General features: G+C 50.8%; 1 protein-coding gene across 8 annotated transcripts in view; it reads right to left on the bottom strand.

The window, feature by feature from the left end:
- TSPAN14 (tetraspanin 14) overlaps positions 1–15795 on the bottom strand; it is a 59181-nt gene that overhangs the window by 39919 nt on the left and 3467 nt on the right. The window contains exon 1 of one of the 8 annotated variants that reach the window (XM_021074408.2): positions 13773–13925. The exons of 5 other annotated variants lie outside the window; for them this stretch is intronic. The gene's annotated coding sequence lies outside the window, so the exon portion shown is untranslated. Of the gene's footprint in view, positions 1–9940; positions 10023–11443; positions 11523–13772; positions 13926–15795 lie in introns of those variants that run through there. 2 more of the 8 variants (XM_021074404.2, XM_021074406.2) reach the window with 2 other exon arrangements.

The raw sequence follows: 15795 nt of genomic DNA, 5'->3' as shown, positions 1-15795 counted from the left end.
CTAGAGCTGCCTCACTGCCCACGGGAATCTCACACAGAGGAAGGATGTTGTGCCTCAGTCCCAGGGCACTGCCACCCTGAGAGCAGGAGGAGGAGCTCAGGTCCCTGGGTTCCCCACTCAGGTGGGACTCACCCTGAGAGTCAGAAGGGTCCAAGTCCCACTCTAACTCATACACCTTAGGACCACCCCCCATGCTCAGGGTCTGCCAGAAGCTGCAAAATTGGATGTGGTGGCAGCAGCCACTCAGGAGAATCCAGAAGTTTGACTTTTCACTAAGGGAAAATACTACAAAGCCACCCAGGGGTGAGGGTGGGCCACCGCCCCTTATTACAGGGTCACAAGCACGGGCCCAGCCACACAGGTAAGGGAAGGGAGGTTCCCAGAGTTCAGAGACCCTCAGGCCTTTGACGTGGGACCGGGGATGGTCTCCACATGGAGGCCCAGGAAAGCCTAGATGCCAGCACTGAGCCCCACCAGGCTCTCCACCGGGCCTGGGATTCTAAGTGCTTGGCTTCCTGTATGAAACTCTGTTCTTCGCAAACACAGCATTATGAGCTTCCACCACCAAAACCCACAACCCCAAACCTGCTGAGTTTGAGGAGCACCAAGGGGCCTCTCACTGATCCTGCGAGGAGACATTTGTCTATCTCAGGGCTGTTGTCAGGCAAGAAGCCGAGGGAAGGATGTGGGTCAGAGGCGGGAAGCGGGGAGGCGAGGACTCAGTGGGACAAATGCTGGCCAGGAATGGAGGTCACCTAATCCAGTGATTTTCAAACTTACTATTTTTATTACTTTTTAAGCTACAGGAGCCTTTGTTCAAAGAGACTCTGACCCAGAAACCCAGCATGGAGATGGGCAGAACAGGTCACATGTCTCTCAGGTGGTGGAGGGGAAGGGGGGGGGGTCCATGAGAGGCACATTTGAAAATGACAGGCTTAAGCTGGCTGATCCCAAATTCCACAGAACAAGAGAATCACTCAAGGCGTTTTTCCCAAACTGCACATAGAGACTCATTCAAAAGAACTGTGACACACCTGAAATACACATTTTTAAGGGCTTTCCTTCACAGCAGTCAGTTCAAAGCCACTCCCCCTCCCTCCCCCCACCACCTTCAGGCCAAATCTGGAAAAATTTGAGCATCAAAATAAATAATACAAACACATTTTAACTCACTGAATAAAGAATCCATGAATCCAGTCCATTCTAATATACATATATATATATATATATATGGCTACATAAACAGATGGGGGAGAAGGGAAAGTTCTTTACAGCAGAATGATAAATGTAGAATTAATGGAATTAATTCATCAACAACCATGACAGAAATAACTGATTCTGTCAAGAATCATCAGAGGGTTCTTAGTCTGCTCTAGTTGTTAGAACAAAATACCAGACTGGAAAAATACCAGAGACTGTGCAGCTTATAAAGAAAAGAAATTGATTGCTCATAGTTCTAGAGTCTGGGAAGCCCAAGATCAAGGCACCACATACCACATGGTCGAGAGAGGGCATCATCCTGGTTCAAAGCTGGCACCTTTTTGCTATGTCTTCACATGGTAGAAGCAGTAAGGGAGTTCTGGGGAGTCTCCGGTAAAGGCACTAATCCTATTCTTGAGGGCTGCACCTCCACGACCTACGCACCCCCATCTCCTAACATCAGCAAATCAGGCACTAGGATTTCAATATATGAATGGGGAGGGGAGAACCACAAATATTCAGACTATAACAGATTCTAAAACTAGTTGAAAGTTTGATGAGAAAGAGCATGTTTACATAGTCTCAAAGCATCTTCCCATAGGACTTTTATTAATTACAAAGAACATAGTAGTACCGTAGCAGTGGAGAAACCCAGCAGACACCACCTTAAAACCAAGTGATCACCATGGTCATTACCACTTACGAGTCAAGTCAAGATCCATTCTTCCTAAGGGACACCTTAGGACTGAGGTGTCCACTGAGGACATCTCCTTCTGTGGGATTCCATGTGTCACCTGAATTTTAGCATGATAAAGATCAAAAAACAAACAAACAAGAGTTCTCTTGTGTCTCTGCAGGTTAAGGATCCAGAGTTGGTACTGTCACTGCAGCAGCGTGGGTCACTGCTGTGGCATGGGTTGGATCCCTCCCTGGTGCAGGAACTTGAAACTGTCATGAATGCGACAAAAAAAAAAAAAAAAAAAAAAAAAAAGGAAGAAAGAGAGAAAAGCCAAAAACAAACAAAACAAATTAAGGGAGATTCCACAAAATAACTCGCTTCAAGCCAAAATGTAGAATTTGTGGCCATTTTCCTTTAAAAAAGAAAAAGAAAAAGAAAACATTTGGGCAACAAATAAACCTAGAGATCTTGAACACGATTCATTAGGCAGCCTATTCGGCACCAGGGTGGTGCCTGTCCAGCCAGGTGAGGCAGAGCCTAGTCACCCACAGCTACACCCCCAACTTCTCAAAAGGCTGGGGGAAGGAGGCCAGGCTCCATCCCAGCTTCCCAGCTGCCTTTCCTCTGTGGCTGAACACTAAGCCACCTGCTCCCATGAAGATGAGAAGCCATGGTGCAGATAACAACAGGCTTGTTTCTGAAAACCTAAGTGCACAGGAAATGTCTACACCCAAAAGCCCAGAGCACACAAGATGGGGAAATCTTGGGCCAGTTTACAGCGACATTGCCAATGTGGACAAGAACCCACAAGGCCTACATGCTGGGCCCTCTGTCCACTCTCAAGATTCCCATGAAGGGCCTGAGGCAAGGCCACGGCATAACTAGAGTCAAGTGCACAGCAATCATCAGAGCACTAACTCACCCTGAGAGTCCCTGGGGGGAAAGGCTTTCATTGTGGGAAACAAACACCTCACGACTTGTTTCTACTTGTCCCAGCACCTGCTTCATGGGAGGTACCCAGAATGGGGCTGTGGAAACCGTGAACTTGAGTGAGACCCGTGCCTGACACAGGGGCGTCAGGTCAGGCTTCCTTCTGCTAAAGGCAGCCAGGCAGGTACGGGAAGTCAGGATGGGGCCCAGGAAGGCAGGAAGGAAGGAGGAGGCGGGAGGCTGGAGAGGAAACATTCCCCTGAGCAGCGGGTTTAACCTCTACAACCCAACATGGTGGCAACAGTCTCAACAGTGTGTCCCCGGCTCTGAGCGGGGCACCATGGTTGGCACCAAGATACCACCAGCGTGGCTGCCCTTGCTGGGCTGACACAGTTGCAGTAGGGGCCGCTCCTAACAGCCACAGATGTCCTGAGGGACGACTGAGTCTGCTCTTGAGGGAGAAATAAATTCTGCTCCAATAACTGAGTCCTTACAGGCTCCAGGCCGGTGTGAGGATGTGACCCGCGTGTCTAATGTAGGGAGGAAATGTTCCTTTTGCAGGGGTTGCCCAACTCCCAGCCTGCTCTTCCCCTAATACAAAGCAACTGTATAGAACTTAGAAGTATACACATTTACTCCTTTTCCTCCATTTCCCCATGCCTGAAAGTCATAAAATAAAGACCGTGACTCGAAAATCTTTGTATCCAAAATTACACAGCTTACTACACTCTACTAGGTTTTAAGACAACCCACTTCACTTCAAGGAAAGTGTTGGGAAGCACTACCTAATCCTTCCCAGGCGGGCGGGGCTCTCCAGGCCAGGGCAGAGCCTGGCTCCTGGCCTCCTCTAGCCACCAACCTCCCCCACCCCCACCCCGGGCGGGGCTGGGGTGGGAAGGGCTCACACAGAAAGAAGAAAACAACTCCCCCAACAAGCTAATAGAAAAGTGAAGCCTGCTGGAGAAAAACAAATAAAACAAAGTCCACTGAAAATGGAAAGAGACAAAGAATAAAGGTGAGGGGGGAGGGAGAAGTAGATTTTTTAAAAATGCAAATCAACAGTGGGACTCTGCTGAAAAAAAAGCTGAGAAGCATCTGCAAAAAGATAGATTAGCAGCTTAGTCCCTAAAACAGCCCCAGAAGGCCAGAGACACCCCCCCCAACCCTGGGGGCCCCAAACTCATCTCCCCCCCAAGCCCCCTCCACCCCCACCAGAAAGCAGGGGGAGGGCAGGTGATCCTATCAAAATCAGCGGGGTCATCTCAAACATTCTTCAACTAAAAAAATAAGAAAAAATAAATTTACAGTCCCTTTTCTGGACTATTTATTTGAACTTCACATACACTAAAGCATCTTTATATAGAATGCTTTGTGTTTCTACAAAAAAACAGACAACATTTACAACCTGATTCTGATTCTGTCACCCATCTGGGACAGACGGACAGGGCGGTGTGAGTGGCACCAGATGGCCGGGGGAGGCTGGGTGCCCCTTTTCACAAAGGAGGGCTCCAATTACTCCCTTGCTCGGTGCCCCAAGGTTGACCTCACCAGCAGGCTTGGGGGAGGCGCCCGCAGCTGCTTCCATAGTCCCCAGACCCACCTCCCAGATACCCCCAGCTCCCAGGGCTACCTGGGTGAACTGACCACCCGAGAGGTAGCCAGAGCCACCAGATCCCTTTAAAGTCAGCAAGTTTAAGGAGGGCAAGAGAACAAAGAGGGCAAAACCACAACACAGACTGAAGAAGGTGGAGAGCTGGGGGGCAGGGCCGGGAGGGGAGACATTGCAGCCAGAGGTTTTCAAACTTGAAAGTGCATGCAAATCACCTGGGAACCTTGTTAAATGCAGATTCTGCTTCAGCCGCAGTGAGGTTATGTCTGCATTGGTACAAGCTCCAGGTGTTGCCATCACTGCCCAGCAGCAGACCTGCCGCCAGTACTCTGAACAGTGAGGGTCTAAGAGGCCCAAGAAAAAAGTGAGGGAAAGGACCTTTCAGATAAGTCACAGGGAAAGCCCACCCATCTTAATTGTGTGTCCACTGACAGGGACGCAAGCAGCTTTCCTGGAGGAATGTTTTAATTGTGGAGTTTGCTCAATATTTTACTGGATCCCACTGACCAGTAAACACCTGGATCCTTACAGGTTGTTTTTATTCCCATTTCACAGCTGTGGAAGCTACTCCAACCAAGTGTTTATCAAAGCTGGGCTCCTTGCTCCTTAGGCATCTTCCAAGACCACAGGCCTCCAGTGACGCAGGGTAGAAACACACAGCCCAGAGCTGTGACATAGAGGCAGATCCAGGCCCAGCAAGACAATGGGAGGAAAGCCCAGGGGCACAGGAGGCAGATAAAGGACCAGAAATCCATTTTGCCTCTGGGAATTTTTTTTTTTTTTTTTTTTTTTGTCTTTTTGCCATTTCTTGGACCACTCCCAATGCATATGGAGGTTCCCAGGCTAGAGGTCCAATCAGAGCTGTAGCCGAGGGCCTACACCAGAGCCACAGCAACGTGGGATCCGAGCAGAGTCTGCAACCTACACCACAGCTCCCCACCTACACCACAGCTCACAGAGCGCCGGATTCTTAACCCACTGAGCAAGGCCACGGATGGAACCCGCAACCTCATGGCTCCTAGTCGGATTCATTAACCACTGAGCCAGGACAGGAACTTCTGCCTCTGGGAATTTTTAATAAAATATAAAGACAAAACGTAAACCCCAGCCCCTCCCAGGAGGAGCAAAGTACAGAAGGGTATCTCCAGGGTATCCTGTCTAAAGGGTTTTGTGTTTTAGAGCCTGGCCTCACTTTGATGGGAGGTAAAATAAAAAGATTTATCCCCCCCACCCTACTCCACCCCACCCCTGCCCCCAGGTTTACCAGAGAGGGAATGTGGCATTTCTAAGAAAAGGTTAATGCCATTGTCTGAGGCAGGACTATTTATCAGTGGGCTCCTGGTGCCACACTCAGCTCCCCAGGAGTGGTGGTGGTGTTTTGGGGCTGGGGGGGGGGGGTTCCTCTGACAATTATAGACCCAAACACCACCACCAACCCTTGCAGAACCTAAGGAAGAAATACCTTGGGAAGTTATAGCTGGGAACTATATCTAGTCACTGATGATGGAGCATGATAGAGGATAATGTGAGAAAAAGAATGTATATATGTATGTGTGACTGGGTCACTGCTGTACAGTAGAAAATTGACAGCAACTATAACGGAAAAAATAAAAATCATTAAAAAAAAAAAAAAAAAAAAAGAAAGAAATACCTTGGGAAGAGATGCCCTCTATTAACCCTGTCTGATGACATTTCCTCCGAAAAAGTATCCTGAATTGGCAACAGGGGCTCGGTATAGTGACCAAGCATTTTGGACTTGGATTCATAGAACTCAGAGTTCCCTCAAGCATCCAAAGTTCCTCTGAGCAACCCTTTCATTTTCCAAAGACCTACACCCATGAAAATGAATCGTCAAGGTCACCTGGAGGGCCAGTGGCACAGCTAGGACCCAAGCCCAGCCTTCTACTTGCCTGAGCTCCTCCAGAGCACCGTGCTGCCCCAAACATGACCTTTCCTACCCTCATCTGGGCCCAACTACCCTAAAAGCTGCATCTGTGTTTCAACGCACATAACAGCGAACTTAGCTCCTTTTGCTGAGTCTTGTACAACACTTGCTAAAATAAGGGAACTCCAAGAGGCAACCTTGTCCAGGGCTGAGACTGGCTTCCGAATTTGAAAGGGTTGGCTGCTAAAGGTCAAGGCTGATCTCAAGATGGATGGGTTCTGAAAGGATAAAATAAAATGCTAAACACAAACAAAAAAGTAGTGAGAGCTCCTGAGTTCTCATACCAAACAACCTTATTTCAGAGGCAGGGGGACTATCATGTCATAGACTCCAGCTGCAGTTTAGAAAGCTGGAGATGTATGAGTTGGGGCGGACACATTTCTAGGAAGAGATGCCAGAGAGTAACCCTCAGCTCCGCCTGTGACCTCACACAGGGTGAAATCAGACCCCCAGGAGGAAGCTCATTTTGCTCAACAAAACCTGGGGAAGAGGAGAAACCTTCAGATACAAAGAGGCAGGAGGTGGCTCCCTTCAGTTGGAGAGAAATTCCCACAGCCATACAGAGACAAAAAAACAACCTGTTTTCTCAACTACCCCTGCCACTAAATGCTAAGAGCTCTTCCTCTTCGGGAGAAGGACCAGGATGTGACGATGACACTTTGTACTTGGGAGTGGATTTTTCTGCCAAAGAGCCTGGTGCTCCCCAAAGGGATCCATGAACTCACCACCCCCACCCCATCCCCCACCCGGGCATACACTCCCTCAGTGGCACAAATATCGAGCCCTATCTCACTGTACAAGTCAGCATCACTGTGATCCAAAAAGATAGGAAGATCCTCTTTAAACAAAAAGAAATCTCAGCACCACCAGGGAGCTGGGGGTACAGCTGGGGTAAGTGCTGGGTCCAGCCAGCAGTCTGTGTGCCATCGGCTCAGCAGGGAAGATTCATGTCATGAGGGCTTCCGCCAGTGCTGTGAGCCCACTGCCTGCTGCCTGCTGCCTGCCCAGCCTGCCGCCGCCTGCCTGAGCTTCAAGAGCCCGGAGATGGCAGAACAAAGAAAAATGGCTGTGGCTCAGGCAGTGGGGGAGGCTGCAGGCCGGCCCGCCAGCAAGCAGGCTTTTCTGCAGCTGAGGGTTCCAGTGAGGCACGGGGGGGGCACAAGGCTGGGCTCTCAGGTACAAAGGGAAGTGGGAGCCTGCTAGAATGAAAACCACCCAGGCACATGCCTGGTCCCCACCCAAGGGCACAGCTGGCCCTGGAGAGATCAGCTCGGGGCAGAAGCCAGAGGCAATGGGCAGGTGGCTGATAAGGCAGCAAATGGGCACTCCTGCTTCTTGCCCAGCTGCTCAGAGCTCTTACCCAGGGAGGATTCCAGGCACAGCACAGGGACTTGCGTGGGGGGGGGGGGGATCCTGACAGAAGTACCCACAAAGGGCAGGGTCTCTCCAGATTTCCAGGGATGGGGAGCACTGGTAGAGGGCAGGGTCAGGGATAGGCAGCTTACTCAACATCAGAGAACTCGAGGAGAAGAGCTCTAGAGTGGCTAAGCTCAGTCCACCAAAGGACTTCTATGAAGCATAATAGGCTCTCACTGCCAGCAACAATAGCAGCACTGGCCACCCCCTCCCCTTTTCCCTTCCCCCCCATATAATCCACAATGGGAGGCAGCAGGAAACCAGGGCAGAGCCTGTGAATAGCTCCACTGTCAGTCTGCAGGCCCCACCTCCTCTGCCCCACAGGTCAGTCCAAGCTGCCACACGGTCACAATAGAAACTTCTGTGCCTCAAAGCTCCAAGCCTCAACAGCAGGGCTGTGGCCATGGGAAGCTCTGGACTTCTCACAGGGGCAGCGTGTAAGGGCAATGGTGGGAGAGACAGGGCAGGGACACAGGTCTCAAACTCACCAGGTCAGGGTCATGCCAGGTACCTTTCTGTTTGGGGGACTATCTGCCAGCCAGCCTTAAAATCTCCCTGCTTCTTACCCTGCTGTGCCCAGGCATGGGGGAGGGGGTTGTGCAGAGCCACATAGGGGAAGATTACAGTCATCTCAGGGGCACATGGACCACAAGGATGGGGAAACAGAGCACTCCCAGGAGGATCCCAGTAGATGGCTCCAATGTAAGCCCTCTCACATAACCTCCCTCGCTCCCTCCCCAAAGCCACCCCAGGAAGAGAACCTCATCTGCCCTCACCCTCTGCTTCTCCTCTGCAAGGAAACTGCCTGCTCAAATCAGAAAAACCCATCTATTATTTACATCAGGTGCCTTCTACACAAGCTTTTAAAATCACAAGGTGGCAGTCAGGCCCAGAGCAGCCTGAAGCAGCACCAAGCCAGGCAGGGCTACTAGGCGGGCAGGAGATGGGGGATCCCGGAGTTGTGGAAGGTCCAGTGAGGCCTGGACAGGAGGCCCGACCCTCACACCAACCCCCAAATCCCCATGAGAACCTGTTCTTCTAAAAGTTGATTCCCAGCTCCTTGCTTATTTCTCAGCCAAGACTCAGCCTCACACCCAGCCCAAGTCCTATAAACGCCTTGGGCTGCTCAAACCCATGTTATGAGAAGCCTTGCTCCCCACCTTCCCAGACCCTGTCTGGCTCTGGCTGCCTCTTCACACTCTTATATCACACTTTTGGGTGCACAGGCTACATGGCCCACAGGGCACAGCCAAGGGCTGCAAACACCAGGTGCTCTAAAAACAGGCTGACCTGAGCTGAAACAGAATGCAGTGGGAACCAGCACCACAGTCCCTCCAGCTTTAGGCTCCAAATGCAGAAACACAAGATCCCTCCAAAAGAAAACCTCAAAGGAATTCCCTGGTGGCTCAGTGGGTTAAGGGTCCGGCATTGTCACTGCTATGGCATGGGTTCTATCCCTGGCCCCGAAACTTCCTCATGCCATGGTTGTGGCAATAATAATAATAATAATAATAACCTTGGAAATTTCATTCTCCCAGCGTGTGTGTTTTCCGGTGGAGTACCTCATGCCTGGACCCCCTGTCTAGCCATCTCTATGACAGATGTACAAACAAGGTGTTCCTGCAGCTTAGCTTGTAGGAACCAAACACAGAAAGCAACCTCCACGCCCACCCATGGGGGTGCCGACAAAATAAACCATGGTTGACCACACAGAGGAATAACATGCCACTGTTTTTAAAAAGAATGGCCTAAACTGCGTGTGCTGAAATGGAACAATCCCAAGATAAACTTTGGGGTAAAAACCAGTTAAGTGCAGAACAGTGTAAGTGGTGTTCAGCACCAGGATAAACAAGAGGAGGCCAGAGACGCTTCACTAGGCACCCGACAGCTGGTGATGGTGACAGGGCCTCAGGGGAGCAGAACTGAAAGGTCAGGAATGGAAATATGATTTTTACTCTATATCTTTATGGCTTTTTCATTATTTATTTTTTAATGAAAAAAAAAAAAGCTAAAACTTGATATTTAAAATTCCTAAAATTTGTGGCACAAAAAATTTGGCCTGTAGCTCTCTGCAGGCAGTTTCTGGTATCTCCCTAGAATAAGGAGAAGGGGGAAGGAGGGGGGAAAGGAATGCCAGCCTCCTCAGTAAGGACAGACTCACCAATTCAGAGGGCTCCCTGCTCACAACTCCTCCCCAAGTCCCCAAATAGGAAGTTTTCCTAGGAAGACCAAGAGCAGATTCTGATCAAGGCAGAGGGGAAATCCAGAGTTATTCCACAGGGAGGTCCACTCTGTCCCAGGTTTTGTGGTGGGCGGGGCAAGGGAGGAGGTCGCTGAGCTGCAGGCATCCCAGGCCTTAGCAGGGATCCTTCCCAGGGCCAGTCATCAGTGAGACTCAGGGTCCTAGTGTTATGAGCCCATCCCAATTTTAGCAGCTGAAGAAAGCTATTTCAACAGATTTCTAGGCCTGGCCCAACTCCAAGGACAGGCTAAAAACAGTTTCTTCAAAATCCCAGCTCTAAACTCCAATCCCTTAACCATTAAGCGCCCTGTACCTTTCAGGAAATGAAAGCTGCAGAATGGAGCTGTGAGGAGGGTTTGTACATTTATTCCTTCCTACAGGGATACACATACATGTTGTTCAAAAGCCTACTCTAACTCACACATAGAGAAATACTCTGCACTCTGAAGCGCTGATGTATTTCCTCCAAGTGATTTCCCCCCTAAGGAACAATAAACCATCGCAGTCTCTCTCAGGCTTCTGGGAGGTATGACACAATGCCTATTAGAACCAGCACTGGGCAGAACCACTTGGGGGGCAGGAAGTGGTTCCGGAATGGAGGGCTCTCTACCTAGCAGAGCTTCCCCCCTGCCACCCCCCAACAAAAATCTCCTAATGAACTCAAGTTCACAGACTGCCCAGGCCACAGGGAAAGGCGGCTGAAAAGAGAAAAGGTATAAGTCTGGCTCCCCTATGCTCTAAGAGGCTTTTTTTTTTTTTTTTTTTTTTTCTTTTTTTTTGCTTTTTAGGGCCACACTTGCGGCAAATGGAAGTTCCCAGACTAGAGGCCGAATCGGAGCTGCAGCTCCGGCCTACATCACCAACCACAGCAACGACAGATCAGAGCCACGTCTGTGACCTATACCTCAGCTCATGGCAACACTGGATCCTTAATCCACTGAGTGAGGTCAGGGGTTGAACCTGTGTCCTCATAGATACGAGTCAGGTGCGTAACGCTCTGAGCCACAATGGGAACTCCATCCAAAAGAATTTCTGATGAGTGCTCAACGTTCAACAAGTAGCCCCAAATTAACGAGCATAAATGAGACTTCATAACAAGTAGAATCACTCAGGCACAGGGAGCCCTCACACCTCAGCTGCTAGGCATAAGTTCCTGGCCCCTCAGTGGGCCCTCAGCAGCTCTGGCCCAGAATCCTACAACCCTCCATCAGACCAAGGCAGGCCTCTCTCTGACCACCTTTCTGTAGGGCCCCCATACCCAAAAAGGCACTGATCCTCAGCACACCGAATCCTGCAGCACCCCAGCTGGCACCTGCCCCTGCCCCCACACTCCACCCCTGCCACAATCTGTCTTCCCAGAGAGAGAGCTTCAGGACTCCCCTAGCCCAGAGGGGCCCTGCCCTGCCCACCCCACCCCTGTACCTGGCACACAGGCTCCTCGCTCTTCCCGCTCCCTGGGGAAGGAATACCTCACTGCCACCACCCCAGCTCTTTTGCTGACAAGCTCCTGGTCTGTGTTTATATCATTAGTTGTATTTCACAGGAAGCAGCCAGGACAACAGGAGACAATGACAGTGGAGGGAGGGTGGAAGTACAGAATCACTGTTCCCCTGTAGGGGTGGAAGCCAGTCTTCAGGAAGTGGGGAAGGCCCCCACTGGACCAGACCAGAGGCAACCAGCAGGTTTTCCTCACATAGCCTTTTTTTTTTTTTTTCCCCTCCACAACAGTGGGTGGGCCTGGTTCCTAAAAAGATGGCTGTTGAGACAGGAGCACTCCTAAGAGTAGCAGACACACCCGAAAGAGTGATCTGTGCAGGGTGTGACCAAGAGGAGAAGAGGGGCAGAGAAAACCAGGAGGATGGGAAGGCCTTAGACAGGAAAAAAGACAGAAGAAAGCAGGAGTGGCTCCATTAAGGAGGCCTCTGGAGCCACAGTCCCAGGCTGGGGGGGTGGGGGGATGTTTTCACTGCACCTCCCATGGCCCAGCTCAGGCAGAGTAGACAGTCCAGTCCCCAGGCCTGTGGGAGAGGGAGAGATCCATAAAGTTGTCAGACTGGTTTGCCCAGGAAAAGGAGAGCAGGAAACACAAGGCACAGAGGCCGAGGAAAGAGGGTTAAGCAGGGAGTCCAGAGTCAAATGGCCATGGTCTGGCTCCCCACAGATCTGGCAATGGGAGCCAGCACTGGGGCTTGGAGGAAACCAAGGACCTGGGTCCAGGCTGTTTCCTGGGTGCAGAGAGTGGTCCAGCGGCCAAGAGTGAGGGAGCCAGGGGCCAAGGAGCCAGTAGATGTGGATAAGAAAAGGACTAGGGTTTCTGGAAACAAGGGAGTGATGCCCACAAGGAGGGGCACCACTCCTGAGGGATGAGGGCAAGTGGGGATGAGCTCAGGCCAGTGGAAGAACCGTGGGCAAGACTGAACATACCAGCCTCATACCCTGACAGAGACGCCCTTTTCGACCAAACTAGTCAGGCTTCTCTGAGCCCTCTGCTCGCTCAAGCCCAAATCTGGGCTTCCACCTCCGTCCTTGCAGAGTCCAGTTTTAGCAAGAATCCAGCTAAGGCAGTTTAGCCAGGATCCCCCACCCTCCACAGCAGATCGATCACCTTCCATGTCTGACTGAATTCCTCACCCTCCTAGTGCAGCATCCCCCAAGATATCCCATCACTCTAACTTGCCTTCAGCAAGAATTTTTTAGGTCAGTTAGTAAAGAATTACCCTACCCTCTTATAAATTTTCCATCCATCCACCTCCCTCCCACCCCCTGCCCCCCGCCCCCAGGCTATAAATTCCCACTTTTCCTTGTAGCATTTGGGGTTGAGCCCAATCTCTCTTCCCTACTGCAAAACCCTACTGTGCAGTCCTTACACCTATCACAACAGTCCTGAATAAAGTCTGCCTACTGTCTTTACAAGGGTCAGAATTTTTTAATGTTTTTTTTTTTTTTTTTTTTGCTTTTTAGGGCTGTACCCACAGCATATGTAAGTTCCCAGGCCAGAGGTCAATCAGAGCTACAGCCACCAGCCCACAGCACAGCCACAGCAACTCTGGATGTGAGCCAAGTCTGCACCCTACACCACAGCTCATGGCAATGTCGGATCCTTAACCCACTGAGCAAGGCCAGGGATCAAACCCCACATCTTCATAGTTACTAGTCCGGTTTGTTAACCATTGAGCTATGACAGGAACTCCCTCAAAGCCTCTTTTTTCTTAATGCTCTCTGGGCCCGGCAGAGAAGATGGGCACATGCAGGTAGACAGGGAAAACCCAGAGAAGGGGCTCATCAAACCTCTCCTTGGGGTCGCCCTCTGCCCATTCCCATGTCCCGATCTGTCTCCAAACCTTATCCAGGCACAAACGCCAGGCCTCAGCTCTCCCAAATTCTAGGCAACACACAGAGTCAGAGGCAGCACCAGGAGTGCACCTCTGACCCAGGATCCCCCTGTGACCCAGGATCCCGAGGCCCTGCCATGGCTCTCAGCCATGCAGCACAAGCTGATAGAGCCCAAGAAGGGAGAAGCCTGTCCCTCTAGCTCAAGGACACCAGGGCTCCTGGATCTTCTCCCCAGCTGCTGGGCGAGGGAGCCAGAACAGACATCCAGAAGGAAGCCTGGCGGGTCAGCTTTAGATTACCAGGCCTGCAGCCTCCTAAAAGAAAACCACAGCCCCGCCCCACCCGGCCCCGCCCAGCCCAGCCCAGCCCCACCCAACCCCACCAGGCCCAAGAATGGAGGAAGTGGGGTTCCCAGAACCTGCGGCTGGTGAGCACTTTGCTGAGAGGCGTCAACGTGACGGCAGCAGTTCCAAACCAGAGTATCAGCCTAACTCAGGGGCTGCTTCTCAAACTTGAAGTGTGCACTATGCTTCACAGTAACACACAGGACAGGAAGGGCAGATTCCTCTCACTTTACAGATGAGAAAAATAAGTCCAGGAAGGGAATAAAAAAAAAAAAAAATCAAATACTTGTCCAGGGCACTCAGCTACAAAGTAGATGCAACTCGAAAGCTGGCCTCCCCACCTTCCACTCTACATGCTGGACAACATTATTCATCATTACATTTAATAGGCAGGGGCACTCAATACTTCCCACCAGGCAGGCCCTGTGCTGTTCCAACACAGCCACTTGCCCTGTCTGAACAACAACAAAATGCTGTTAAGGAAGAAAACGGATGTTGAGACATTATGAATACCCCCACTGCTGCAATGAAGATGAACCAGGAATGCTGGCATTCACCTAGACCAAAGAGTCTCAAAACACTAAACTACAGTCCCCTGGGGACTCTGATGAATGGCCAAGAGCTGGACCGCTTCTGTAGATCCCCCCCCATCCCCTCTCCCTCTATTCCAGATGGGAAAACAGAAGCCCTGAGAAAGGAGGAAACATGCCGAAGGACAGCAAGAGTTAACCACGAGCGGAAGACCTGAAGTCTCACCACCTCCACCAGTGTTTCCTGGCCCTGCTGGAAGTCACCAAGGACCAAGCAGGTGACAAAGCACAGAAGCAAGGTCCATAGTGTATAGCCAGCTCTTTGACACCCTGCAAGGGTGGCCTGACTGGAAAAATGCAATTAACAGAGGGGTTCTACCCACTTCGCAGGCCAGCGAACCATCCCAGCCCCACGCTCAAGCCTGTTTTCCATGTGACTCCCATCCTTTAGTAACCTCACACCTGACGTTTACACACCTCTAGCTTTACAAGCTCAGCCCCAGAGTCTCGTAAGGGGAACAACACGGCCTATGGGGTGCCTCCAAGAAAGGAGGCTGCTCTCACCACCACGTGGGGAAGTCCAAGAAGTCCAAGTGCTGATGTGTGGGGGCAGAGAGGGCAAACAGGAGCCTGCTTCCTTCTCATGGGCATTAATACCCCTCTTTCAAGGCCCCTGGGGGCCCAGTAGCAGGAAACAAGAGATCATCGACCCAGTTCACAGCCCCTAACACCAGGGTAGGAGCTAAACAAATACTTAATAAGAAGCCCTGGCCTGGGATTCACCACTAGTCCTTGGGCACACAAACAGATGAATGAATAAATGAATGAGCAAGAGGAACTCAAATAACTTGTCCAGGGTCAGAGGAGCAAGCGGCTTCTGCATGCATTTTTGCTCACCAACCTCTTGCCCTTCAAATGCGGCACCTCGATTCATCTTTAACCTAAATGGCATTTCTTTGACTAATTCATCATGAATGTTCCTGATGACAAAGAAACACACAACACTTGGACCCAGACCTTGGGAAGAAGTCACAGAGAAGGCACAGTGGTGGGCAGGTGGCAGGCATTCACCAAATGTTTCCAGTCCTTTTTCACTCCCCAGCCTGCAGGGAAGTGTGGCCATGCGACTGCTTCAGCCATTGAAAGGCCACTTCTGGGTGGAAGCTTTAAGAGCCAGGGTGAGATTCATCATGCTCTCTGTCCCTCTGCCCAAGTGACCAGGAATGTTCCAATTACTCATCATGGATCCCACAGTAAGAACAACATAAAGCAGATACGCAATGGATGTGGTGTGAGCAAGAAGCAGTCCTTTGTTGCTTTAAGCCTCTCAGATTTGAGGACTTATCACAGCAAACCCTGATCTATCTAGGCAGATACAATGATCTCTCTAGGCAATGATTCACTCTCCAATCTCCTACACATGGCAGCACTGATCTTCCCATTCCTTGGCCTTAGCGAGACAAAAGCTATATTGCAAGTCAACCAGCAGGGCTTCAGAGGCACCTGCTATGTGCCCAGACAGATAAGACGCTTTCAGAAGCAGAAAATGTAAGGGCACCTGCCCTGA

Source organism: Sus scrofa, chromosome 14, assembly GCF_054392235.1.
Source record: "Sus scrofa isolate SSC_HxYL_T2T_F1_AM1 chromosome 14, Sscrofa_HxYL_maternal_Yorkshire_Landrace_v2.0, whole genome shotgun sequence".
Lineage (NCBI taxonomy): Eukaryota > Metazoa > Chordata > Mammalia > Artiodactyla > Suidae > Sus > Sus scrofa.
The sequence above is the reverse complement of the archived record's forward strand: the minus strand, read 5'-3'. Positions and strand labels throughout refer to the sequence as shown.